The sequence below is a fragment of the Semicossyphus pulcher genome, unplaced genomic scaffold (assembly GCF_022749685.1).
Source record: "Semicossyphus pulcher isolate SPU_LCO1_2020_fin unplaced genomic scaffold, fSemPul1.0.p SCAF_3, whole genome shotgun sequence".
Taxonomy (NCBI): Eukaryota; Metazoa; Chordata; class Actinopteri; order Labriformes; family Labridae; genus Semicossyphus; species Semicossyphus pulcher.
In genome coordinates, this window is record NW_027211704.1 from 18,679,163 (window position 1) to 18,692,263 (window position 13,101).

The 13,101-nt window shown below is 46.8% G+C and overlaps 1 protein-coding gene across 4 annotated transcripts in view; it reads right to left on the reverse strand.

The window, feature by feature from the left end:
* Window positions 1-13,101, reverse strand: part of srgap2 (SLIT-ROBO Rho GTPase activating protein 2) — a 57,940-nt gene that overhangs the window by 33,233 nt on the left and 11,606 nt on the right. The window contains exon 1 of one of the 4 annotated variants that reach the window (XM_069677583.1): window positions 2,898-2,934. The exons of the other annotated variants lie outside the window; for them this stretch is intronic. The gene's annotated coding sequence lies outside the window, so the exon portion shown is untranslated. Of the gene's footprint in view, window positions 1-2,897; window positions 2,935-13,101 lie in introns of those variants that run through there. 4 annotated transcript variants of the gene reach the window in all.

Sequence of the window (13,101 nt, forward strand, 5' to 3'; positions counted from 1 at the left end):
CACTGTACGCACACACACACACACACGCACACACACACAAAAGTGCATGGGCGAGTAGAGGAAAAGATAGAATTACAGTACAGTAAGTGTTGGAGGGAAAACTATTGCAGGAATGGAAAGATTCCAGCCGATGTCTTTTCCTTGGGTCTGGACTTTCCTGTGAAAACAAACACACACACACACACACTCGGACACACACTCACACTCAAACTTATACAGGCATTTCCTCTCTCACCCAGAGCCTGAAACCTTTAGGAAAAGTAGTGTCGTCTTAAGGAGGCAAGTTAACGAGCTTAGTGACTTTTAGACATGGAAAAAGCGGCTGCAGCCAAACTGCTGCAGACCTGCTCTGTGCGCTCAGGGAGAGAGACCGACGAGAAAGCAGAGAGACAGGCAGAGGATGTGAGAGGAAGAGGAGCTACTCTGTGCTGGGCTGGAGCATCAATAAGTAAAGAAGAGGAGATTTCAGGGGGTGAAAGTTATTTGTAGCCCTTTGGTTCTGGGCAGATTTCATGATGGAGAACAAAGTGCTGACGTATGCTTTCAGCCAGGAGAGGAAACATCTTCTGACCTCTCGGCTTTCCTACACACACACAATAAAACAAACACTCTGCACGCACCAATTAAAACCACTAATGACCCAGGAAATACAAAAATTAAATTAGGACTCACTGACATAAACAGTCAAAATATGAGGTTTGGGGATTCATTTCCCATCATCATTTGTCAACATCTTATTACCGACGAATGAGCAGATTTTCAGTAAAAGACGAAGGCCTCCTTAAAAGGAGTGCTGGGGAAGTTTTGGGGATTGTATTCAATTTCTTCACCAGCTGTTTCCCGTTTGCGTCACCAAACGCAACTCCCGTCACCTAGCAACAGGTAGCTAGCGGGCTAAGTAGCTATCATAACTAACATCACGTAACTTAACCTATTATTTTAAAGATTATTTGTTTCACGGCCAAGTGTGTTCCTCGGCCGCGTAAGAGTCCGACATCTCGTTTGAATTGGCGCGCAATGAATCTCGGGATACGTTGGGCCGTGAAGGATGCACCCGATGGCCCGGGTAAAGGAGGATGCATTTGTCGGGCGCATCTCAAGGAGCCTTCGAAATGTGACAGACTTGGACGCGCTGCTGTGACGCAAATGACGCCCTTGGAAGGATGCAACCCCTGAATTGAGACACCGCCTTCTTTGCAACTTCCTGGAGCTTCTAATCTTTGTATAAGAGTCGTCTCCATCTTCTAAGCTAACTCTCTGCAACAAAGAAAATGCCAAAGTATTCCTTTATGACAAGCACATGCTAAACACAGAGACTTGACATCCTGCGTTGCCGTATTACGTCTGTTTTCTTCAAGTGATAACTGATAAAAGGGCGCTGCTGATAAACCTCAGCTCCCCCCTCAAGTAAAGCCAGTGTGTGGAAAACACGCTGCACCCCTCATGTTGGTTGTGAGGGAGCAGTGAGGGGAGGAGGCTCCGCGAGAGGGGAGAGAAAGTAGGTGACAGGGAGGTAGAGGGGGAGTTATAGTGGGGGGTTGGTACTCAGCGGGGGTAAATTCCTCTGCACTACTACTCAGATCAGGAAGTCATTAACCCTTTACTGGCTACTGAGATGCTTTATCTGCAGCGACAGGAAAGAGACGGGAAGATGAGAGGTGTGTGTGTGTGTCTCTGTGTGTGTTGATTCATCTGTGGGCCTAGAACAGAGCCATGCGGGCTCTCGTCAGGGTTCCTCGCACTCTGTGAGCTGGGAGCGCAGGTCAGGGGTCAAAGGTCGCAAAGGCTACTGGAGGGAGGTCAGTCTCCCACGTCAACCAACTGGTGGAAAACACCGTCTGATTCTTCGGCAGAAATGTGATCAATCTGTGCAGCAGTGTTTTCTGAGTCTCCATCTATTCCCAGAAGCCTTTACCAGCCACAACATGCTCCGATTCCTCTCTCGTGGTGGCAGAGGGGTAGCAGGGTTGGGGGATTGGGAGCTGGGGGTCTCTATGCATAATGAAAAAGGCTGCTTATCAAAAGTTAACTAGCTCCTTGCCCGTTTACAGCCCCTGACTGCTCTACTAACCCAGTCTGGAAAAGACGTTGAGGCACAGACTGTGTGAGAGGGGGGTGGGGGGGACGTCTCACACAGATGCAAGTGGACTTCAAATGAGACTAGAGCTGTCACCAATTTATATATTTCTATTAGTCTGTAGACTTTGCTTTGATCACTCTCCTTATCGTTTAGTCCAGAGCTGGAAGGATGACTTTATCAATCAGCAAATATATTTTTAGGCAGAAATTGCTTCACAATTCCTAAAACCAGCTTCTAACCTGTAAAAACGAACTCCTTTTCTTGGCGTTACGTCAAAGTAAATTATGTTTTTTGGGTTTTGAATTGTTTGTTGGAAAAAAACAAGCAATTTAAAGTCATCTCACGTCGGGCTTAATGAAATTGTGGTGGGCATTTTCTTACATTTCACAGAGCAAAATGGATATCAAGGAAGTGAACCTGGCAGATTAATCAATAATGAAAAACAACTGTTTGATACAGATGCGAGGTGTTTCAGAGCATCGGAAATCTCTTATATAACTTGTTGTGTTCAGGAAACAGTGAACTGACAATGATATAATAATGCAAGACAGCAAATCCTCATGTTTGACAAGTTCGAACCCATCTTTGTTTTTGCCTGGATGAGAAATCACTTCCCAATTAATCGGTCGATTATCACAATTACTGTTGATTAAATTTCAACGTATCATTTAATTGGCTTCCTGCCCCGGATTAATAGAGGTCGCACTCTATCTTACAATTCATCAATTCACATGATTCGAGACGGGCCTCCGGGCTAATTCGTGTGTGTGTTTGAGTGTGCGGTTCACCCTCAAGGGTACCATCCACCTGGTGTCACCTCTATTTCCTGTCTCTGCCGGACACAGCCATCTGGGCCTCAGTCTGTTCCAGCAGCCTTCATCTCTCTCTCCATCTCCCTCACTCACACACACACACACACACACACAAGGGCGCGCGCTTCGCCGTAGGGATACAAACCATGAGAGTGTAGTGTTCTACGCCATCTGTCTAAGGAGGTGTGGATGGATATCAGACAAAAATGAACTCATATTAAACCGTTCCTGGGCCGGCAGGAGAGACAATATTAAGCTGAGACGTCCCTCTGTGTGTTCATGTGTGTGTGTGTGTGTGTATTATTAATGTGTGTGTGTGGCGTTCACTCTTTCCAGTGTTTCCAAATGACCAGTGCATAACACCCCCCTTAATCAGCTTAGCAGCCAGTCAGGGGATTTGACTAATCCACAACACAAGCATGGGAAGGAGCCCGCTGAGTGTGTGTGTGTGTGTCCGTCTGCACGAGCGAGCGGTCCGTCTGACAGTGTGTGTAGTTACTTAAATCAACCTCGACAATCTTGGACGTCGCTCTCTCTCTCTCTCTCTATCTCTAAGCATCCAGCCTTACAAGAATCATCCACTCCTTTCTGATAGTGACGGATGGGCGTGGACGTCTTTCATGTGCAGACACGTCGTCTGGCACTCGGAAAAAGGTTCAATCCCGTCTTTATTAGCAGGTTAACACTCGTCATAATTCCAGCGAATGAGTGACGGTGCGTAATGAGTCCCTGCTTCCGGATTAAACCGTCGTCAATCGTTCCTTCGCCCTGCTTCATCCTGCTTTCGCTCCTCTGTCAGGATGAGTCCGGTCAGCACCGGTGATTCACGGGGACCTTGGCGGCTCTGTGTGCATGTGCGATGCATTCAGAGACCCCCCCCCTGAGGGAAGTATCAGCGCTCTGAAGCCTAACACAGTGTGTAATAGCCTCCCTCTGTCAGTTCATAGTTGTGCGTGACAGCCTCTGTCACACACGCACACACACACACGAACCCCAGAGGGGGAGAGATGCATGACATGTGTACGTGACGGGTACGTATGTCCTGACGCAGCAAACTCTTATCGCTGCATTCCAAGACACACAATAGTGGCATGTTGAGGAGAAAATGGCCGAGATGGGAGATACAGCGAGAGTTGAGAGGAGAGGGCGGGCGTATCTGCTGATGGCTGCCGATCTTTATCCGAGTGCCAGAGGAGGGGGAATATGTTCCATCAGACAAAGGATGAGAGCCAGAACAGCAGATATTATCAGCGTATCCTTCAGGTCACATCACGCCGCTGACTGTCGCCGGCTACTGCTGCAGCCTTCTACCCTGACAGAGGAGGTGAGGGTGGAGGAGAGAGAGAGTTTACGGGGCACATGCACAATATATATTAATGCAGTGGAAGGAGTGTCAGGTGTATGCAGACGTCATTTTAATGGATAAGGGAAGTATTCAGTGGTTGCAGCACTGCTGTAAGGTATCACTAAGAAGGAAGAGAAGTGTGCTATAAAGCTATGACAGCTAAGGTTATCCTAAGGTAAAGCTGTAGGTCATAACAGAGAACAGTACATGACTCAGAAAGGTACAGCGTTTGGCTCTCATCCCTTAATCACTGAAGGCACAAAAAGCTGAATCAGGACCAGCCTATGCAGCAAATGCAATCACACACACCCCTCTCTCTCTCTCTCCTGTTTCCTGCATCCATCTCAACCCCGCTGCTCCATCAGAGGTATAACTCATTCCCACGGCCGGTAATGTGTGTACATGCGCGCGCCTGTGTGTGTTAGAAAGTGGCCTTGCTGCGTAATGACTCCTGCAGAGGCACGGCTCGGAGCGCCGGCAGTGACAGGCCGCGCTGTGAAATATGGCCACAATTTGTGCCAGGCGGGAGTCTGTCACAACAAACCATTGCAGATACCGGGCAAGGCTACGTGAGAAGATCAGAGCCCCACCCTACCTGCTGCTACACCCATGGAGAACGTAGCATTGCGGTACACTGTACTGTATACACTATAAGTGAGAAACGTGAGGCTAATGGAGCCGCGGGACGGATTTCACGGCTACTATGCAGTCTACTCGTCGACTTAATTCCACCGTGAAGATCACATTCAGCCAAGCTAGTTAAATTCTTCCTCTCTTGCATTCCCACCCGCTCAAAGCCGTACCCACCCAGGAGTTTGTCTGAGTGCTGCAGAGACATTAGGGAAGTAGGGAGAGAGGGAAAGTGGGCCAAGCTGCATGAAGAGGCTCCCAGGGAGGAGGACAACACAACACCTCAGCACAACAAACCACCGCAGCAGAATTTTGTTGTACAGCACGAGAGCAGCACGAGAGCGGCACGAGGGACTCGGCTGAGAAAATAAGGCGCTTTTTTATCCTCCTCTTTTTCTGCAGCACTGTTTGGTCTTTAGCTGGTTAACATGTAGTTTCTTTCATGGCAACACAACAACTCGGGTCTCTTGAGGTAGAGCAAGAAGAGTGGCAAGGAAAGATTTCTCTTGCTTTCACTGTTTTTATTCGTGTAGTGGGTTGAGAAAAGGGTAGATCTGTATTTAGGCGAGGGGCAGATTCTTGTTGGAAGATGAATTAGATGGGAAAAAATAAAACTTCCAAAAGTTTAAAGGGCCAGTTCGCTGATTTTCAACCTCAGTCCTATCATGCTATCATGGAGAGCTAATCCCAAAAATGCAACTTCGCTCTGTGGCTTTGGAGGACGCTATCTGCTTCTCCAATGGGCCCTGGAAAACCTCCTAAACTACACCTCCTCAATCTAGGACGCCGCCTCTGATGTCATGTCTCGTTAAAAATCGTCGGGTTTGAAATGTAGACTGCAGACCTGAAGATTTTTTAGACGATCCACCGGTATATTCTCGTCGCGTTTCGGATTCTGTACCGCTCTGAGCCGTCACCTGCAGCGAAATAGTAGTATTTTACTCCAGCGTCTCTCGCTGGGTCGTTCCTTTCAGAGGAAGGGGCGCAATGCACGCTGGGTGTTGTAGGAATGTAAGAATGGACGAAACCTCGAGCTGTTTGTGCAACTTTCTCCACAGCTATGGCGCCAATTTAAAATATTATTGCTTCCATCGATTACAGAGAACACCAGCTTTGACTGACAGTGGCTTATTCCAAATTGTACTATTTAATGCGTTGTTTATCATCAAATGCCTAATAAGAGCTTAAATCCATTTCACTTTATTTCTCTGTCATGTGGAGGCACAATGAGACGCATTAACACCAATAAAGTCTTACAAAAGAGACTTTTCCAAATAAATACACTTAATCCACTGCTTTGGTTTGTGGGTAATTTAATTGTTCGGCTGCTTCCCTTCTTTTATTTTGAAATGCCAAAACTGGATCCTTCATCCTAAGAGTGAGAGGGGTCTTAAGCTGTAAAGATTCAGCCACTCAGACGGATCACAGTAATCCTCAGACAAAATTAATTACTTGAGGAAGTGTCCACGTGTGAAGGTGTTACTACGACAGATACTGATGCACACTAAGTGAGATGCACACTGATCCACGTCTGCAGCGTGTGACACTATAGTGTATAACGGGTCATCAGGTCCAGAGGAGATAAACATGGCTGCTTGGTGTAAGAGGGGGTCCGAAAGACGACTCAGGTTATTGTTAAATTGAGCACTTAGAAAGGATTTTTTTCTTTAATGAATATTTTGAGCTTGTAGACAAATTGGGGGAATGAGCTTATAGAAAATGCAAGGTCAATTATGACCACAGGCTTAATGTGAGAGTGAAACAGATTACACTTGTCTGCGTGCTACGTGGACAAACTTTCCTAATCATTATTAACCTGATTTACATTCAAACACACAATATACCTCAGTTAATGATAAAATAATTCTTTAAATATTGGGCTAACTGTTTCCTTTGTTCACAGAGGCACACTGATGCTAATTCACTAGCCGTCTGAGGGCAGCAGGGTGAAGAATTAGAGCACTATGGTGTTTTCTAATTCCTCTAACAGGATGAGCTGCAGCACAGAGACACTCTATTAAACTTCACGGGACTGTATCAGACACAGATTAGTCCTCTGCTGAGTAGCCCCCCCCCCACACCATTCAAGAGACAAAGCTCGAGGCCTGCAAGTTGCATAAAGACCTTACTGGGCGCTTACACCTTACACAAAGCCAGTAAAATGTGAGGAAAAGTACAAACCAGACCGTGGTGTTCAAAGTAAGAGCTGCTTTAACAGTGTCTCGCATTTGTATGCAGGCAACTGATGCAGATGTATGCATGCACTGCAGAGCTTCCTGTAAGGCAAGGCAGGTGGAGTGGTTGAGTTATAACAGACTAAATTAAAGTCCCTTCCTGCCACAGGGCGAACAGGAGTCAGTTCACGCTGCCAAAATAAAACTGTGTCTTTGTATAGCTTAGCGTTTTAAAGGCTGCATGATACCGCAGTGCAGACCACTCAGGTGAGAACATCTTCCCCGCCCTTTGAACAAAAAGTAAGACGGGGGACTCCTACCAGAATTATCACAGACACTATAAAGGAGTGTGTTTAAACCACTGATGTGGCAGACACTCACCTGAGGTCAGCTTGAGGACAGCCTGACACAATGAAAAGAGTCTTCGTGCTGCACAAACACAAACACATAGTTGCTATTGTTGTGCTTTGTCACACATAACTGCCTACCTAGCCACATGATTGTCCCCTCAGCTTAAATATCACTATCTCATGGTCATCCTAACAAGCATCTTCACAGTCTGATGATCACCGCAGCCAGCGAAGGACACACTGTCCACACGCTGGATCAAATTTAGCCAAAGTGCAGCTTTACGTCATACAGGAACACACTGCAGTTCAATTTTAATACCTTGTGGTATTGTGCCAATATTGCCATTTGGCTCCTCCGCATAGAGACAGAAGAAAAGTGCTGCCATGATTGATTCCCAGCTTTAAATCCTGCCCTAAAAAGGAGTCGAACCTGCTGGGTGAGTAGTGTTTTGGCACCTGATAAGCCTTCAAACTCAAGGATGTATTATTCAAACTGGACTTCCTGGTTCATATTTCATCTTCTCTGTAGTACCTGCAACAACACACTGCTCACACCCACGCAGCCTTTTCCACTTACTTGATGCAGCGCTGCTGTCGGTTCAAGGAGTCTGAATGATAATGCAGATGCTTTTAACTCGGGAAGACTGTCTCCACTCAGTAATGATAACAAGCAGGTCTCTTGTAATGAGCACGAGCAGGATGCTGAGCAGAGCTCTGACCTCGCTGAGCAGGAGGGTCAACGATGAGACAAACGTCTGGACGTTTCAGATTAAAAGTCCAGCGTCCGCCTGCCAGGAGACGTTCCAATACCATTCTTTCCGACATGCTGCTACTGTACGTACTGATGTTTACTAGTTGGATTTGTTAGCAACACATTGTTTGTCACATGTAAATGTTCTGATACTGATTCTAAGACCAAGACTTAAGTATTAGTGGATACTGAATACCCCTCCAATACTAGCAGAATAAAAAAAACATACATATTGGTTAAACCAAAAAAAGATTGCTGATATTTTGCTAGCTTTCACTCTCTGCTAGCACCACACTGTTGTTGTTATAGTCACTAGAGGTGGGACAAAATATCCATACGACAATACATCGACGTTCTGACTCGTGAAATACGATTAGCGCTAGATTTTCATTTACAAATATACGGCACTTTCTCTGCCATATTGACTCAACGTGCCACTACTTTATGACTCCTCGCGGTGGCGCTTATGACATGAATGAGGGTAACGTGAACGGAAGTTAATTAGCAAAGAAGTACATCGGATATCGTGATGTACCGTGATATTATCGTGGGCCACGTATCGCGTATCGTATCGTTAGTTATCCTGCGATTCCCACCCCCAATAGTCACACAATAGTTTACCTAAAACTAGTTGATTTTTGGGGTATAAGATTGTTGCATTAATTAGCATACTTGTTGATACCTAGTATCTAATTTGAGGCTGTATCGGAGGCTGATATCGATACTTGTTCTCATACCGATACCGATGGTGCGAGAGGTTGAGCTGATTGGCCCAAAGTGCGCTGTACTCGCCCAAACCGATCCACATTAAGGCGGTATCAGAGGCATTTCCAATACTGCTATACTTTGGGAACAGTTCTACTCCTAACAGCTCTCAATCTCCCTGCCCTTTGACATCATGGGAGCCTGGCGTCTCGCGGACCTCGGACACATGACGGAAAAACAAAGCTATCTACGCTCAGGACAGGACAGCCCTGATACCGAGAGAATACGCCTCTCCAACCAGAGGAGAGTGAACACGGGGTCAGCGACTCGACACAGCATGTGCGTCTCATTTTGCCTGTGATGTGTGTGTCAGAGAGAAGGATGTATCAGAATCAGCACTGCACAATAGAGTGCTGCAGTGTGGGCGGCCACACCCTTTCCTCCCCTCCACGGCCTCCTCTACGGCCCCTCAAAAGTGAAGATTTAAAAAGAAAAGAACAGAGGAGAGCGGGAGGGAGGGGACGTACAGGAATGCCTGATATAACAGGAGTACAAGAGTAAGGAAAACAGGAGTGAAGAAGAAAAATAGACACTAATGAATGCAAGAGAAAGTGTGAGGTTTGACAGATTCTCAGCTCTGGAAGGGAAACATGACAAGAAGAAGTGGGGGGGACAAAGTGGGCAGAACTGAGCGAGTGGGGGAGAGAAACAAAATGGGGGCATAAAAACAGTCTAACAGGAGACGGATAAATACAGAGGAAATCTAGAGGGAGGGAAGGAGAGAGAAAGGATTGCAGTTGTGTTCGGCAATGTGTTGCTGAATTATTGATGCTGCCTCAGTGTTGAAGGGCGAGAAGAGGGAGCACTTTCACACGCGGTGTAATCTCTGCATCATAAACATGCTACGCACACATACGCAGAGCTGTCTGCCCGAGGTGAATTACACGTACGGCGATCACCCGGCCATGAGAGGCTCGAGCCGCTCCCCTGAGAGTCGTCTGCGGCCAGCAGGGGAGAGATGAGGTCAAAGGTCACGGCGGACCAGAGGGTGACATGTGGTCCACACCTGTTTGAAACATGCCTCCGTGGACTCACACACGCAGATCACCACATGTCAGAGACGAGGTAAAGTGAGATAGTCGTTGGTTTGTAGTCTTTCTCCGCTTTAAGAGACTACAAAGAGCGCTCTTCTTGCTTTGCTTTATCCCTTCCCCTGCCTGTGTTTTTCTCTCTCCCTGCTTGGCTCCCTTTCTTATCCGCAGAGGAAACCTGTTTGATGTAGCGGAGCCCTGCTGTTCTGACTCCTCGGCTCCCAGATTTCAGGCACTCCTCTCTCCCTCCTTTTCTCCATCTTCCTCACACACAAAAAAAAAAGGAAAATCACAGCCCCCTCTTCCTCTCCTCCTCCTCGGTAGAAATCAGACACATTCTCCCCGTTGAACCAAAGACAACAAAATAATTCATGAATTCAAGATGGCCTCTGTGCTGTCAGAGCTGTGCTGTAAGGGCCAGCTGTGCTGTGTGCATATGGACGATGCAGAATGTAAGCTATGACGGCGATGTGTCTCACTCGGGAGGACAGTGGCCATCATTGTCATCCGCAGTGAGAGCGGGACACAATGGAGAGGGATACAGGCAGGGACCTGACTCACACATACTGTAAGCCTTCCTGGCCATTATGGGTAACAAAGACGCTGAAAACAATGGGCGTTAAGTGTCACCATGTTGTATGGGGACACAATCGCGGCTTTAACGCAGGGCTGTGGTGCCCAAACATTGCTGCAGAATTGTTTTTCTTTGTTTTACGGGAATTCTGTGCAAGTTTTGCACCTCTTGGCCCACAGGGAACCAAAGTAACCATGTTTATTTGTATTTGGGAAAGGAATGATTGCAACACTTTCCACAGTTTAAAGAATATCGAGGGCAGGTTACCCAGCAACCGTGTTTAAAGGAGCGATTTGCCCTTGGAAAAAGCCTGTCACTCAAAGCTGGTGTTCTCTGTAATCGATAGAAGCAATAATATTTGAAATTGGCGCCATAGCTGTGGAGAAAGTTGTACAAACAGCTTGTGGTTTCGCACATAATTACATTCCTACAACACCCAGCGTGCATTGCGCCCCTCCCTCTGATAGGAACGGCCCAGCGAGAGACGCTGGAGTGAAATGGAGCATCTAGCTAGCCAAGTATAAAAGGACAGGGAGAGGTTGACCGAGGTTCTGCTAACGCCAAGCTTACTCAACTCTTATTGGATCCACAGAGTGAAAAGAGGCGGTACTTAGGAAGAGCTAATTGCATTCCAGCAGAGGAGGTAATCACAGGAAGTAGCTTGTGGAATTGATGGACATGATGTGGAAGATAAAGCCAGTGCATGCACGCCTTTCACAGATGTCTACATATCAATCAGGATAGATACTAAAGTTCAAAAGCAGACTCAAACGTTTGAAAGTGACGGTCCAGTGAATGTACATAAGAAATGGGACCAACAATGATTCCAAAGGGACATTCATTGCATTCATGCTCTGATCCCACAGTGGGAATCCACCGCTCCAGACTGGGAAATTCTCTCGTCCACATTCCTCAGAGGGAATACCATCGGCACATGACAAGAGCCCCACTCACGCTCGGCCACTTAGCCTGCTGCCTCCCACTGCAACCTTTCCTCACAGAGAATGCCTGTGTGTGTGTGCGTATGTGTCATGGACAGCAGCAACCTTTAACACGCAACGCTGCCCTCGGACAGAGAGAAATCACACACAGAATGGGAGAGTGGGAGAGGGGAGATTTGGGAGAAGAGAGGAAGAGCGATGGGGGGGGCTCGAGAACATGCTTATGTCAGGCGGTTATGCCACGAATGTGATGAAGTGATTGATGGGGAGGTTTGTTGTGCTTGAGGCCACCCCCCTCCTTTCCCTCTATTCTTTGTCAACTTCTCCCTCACACCAATACCCAGAACTCAACTCAGCTTTTTTTCCAAGAAAAACCACTTGATCTTCCCCGACTTTCCGCTCAGCACAAGCCCAGGCAGAGGTCTGCTTCCTGTGACTCGTGTGTAATCTATGGAGAAAGTACCCATCAGCTCCACAACAACCCCTGTCCTGCATGGGCCACTGCACAACAGGAATGCATGTGTGTGTGCATGTATAAGGAGAGGGATGTTCCCATTTCCACTCTGTTTGAAGCACATGGACTGAGTCGGAATGTGAAAGGGGGGGGGCGGAGTGGGGCACCAGGGGGGAGGGTGAGGAGAGAGGCGGAGGCGGTAATCTGAGAGGGGTATCCCACGGCGAGTAGAAGCACATGGTCTATACGCTCTACTGTGGGCTCAGCGCGCAGGGGCAGACGCTGACAGACAACATTTCCCTTTCAGTCACCGGCCTGAATAGAGGGATACTACAGGCTTGTGTAGGTGTGACCAATCAAATCAAATGTACCTACTGACCATAGTAGTTTAGTGTCTGCAGTTGCTACATGTGCCTTTTACAATGCATATGCGCTGTAACAAGGCTCATTGCTACAGTCAGTCAGTTACAGTTGCAGTTTTGTTGTATGTTGTTTATTGAGCAATTATTCGAGTATTGCATCAGCACACATTACTGAAATTTGATGCCTGTTATGTTCGAATGCTTCCAAACCGCAGTGCGTTAAGTCCTCTATAGAACTCATCGCCTCGTCTGGCTTAGATAAAATACTTTAGGCGTCTTCCTCCTGTCTACTTACACGGCGAAAAATCCACCCGTTCCTGTTTTGTAGGATTCTCGTGAACACCATTTGACTTTAGTGTCAGCTTTTACAGCTATATAATTTGCAGTTGCATCACCATAGCTTGTAAGCGTTCCTCTCAAAATGGGAACTAAAGCAATTTGCTGTTGTGCTGACAACACAAGGCTCATTGTCTAGAATTGGATCGTGATATGTTGTATGATGTCAGCTCGTTTGAACCTACCTGCTTCAGATGTGTTGGAGGGCAAAGGCAAGACAGCCGAGGAAATGTACGTAAATCAAATTACTTTTTGGGACAGAAGTGAGCTTAAAGTTTGCTAGACGTTTGAATAAAAACACAACTACGGTGTCCGTCAAAGGACAAAAACTTTCACATTAAAAGTACACAAACAATAAGGCATAAGTATGCCAACTTCTCTAACATAGTACCAACAAAACTTAACATCTAAAGCTTGTCAAAGTGAATACTGAATGATTTTAGCTGCGCTTATACTTCATGATCTTTGTGATCTTCAGTATAGACTGAGCCGTGTT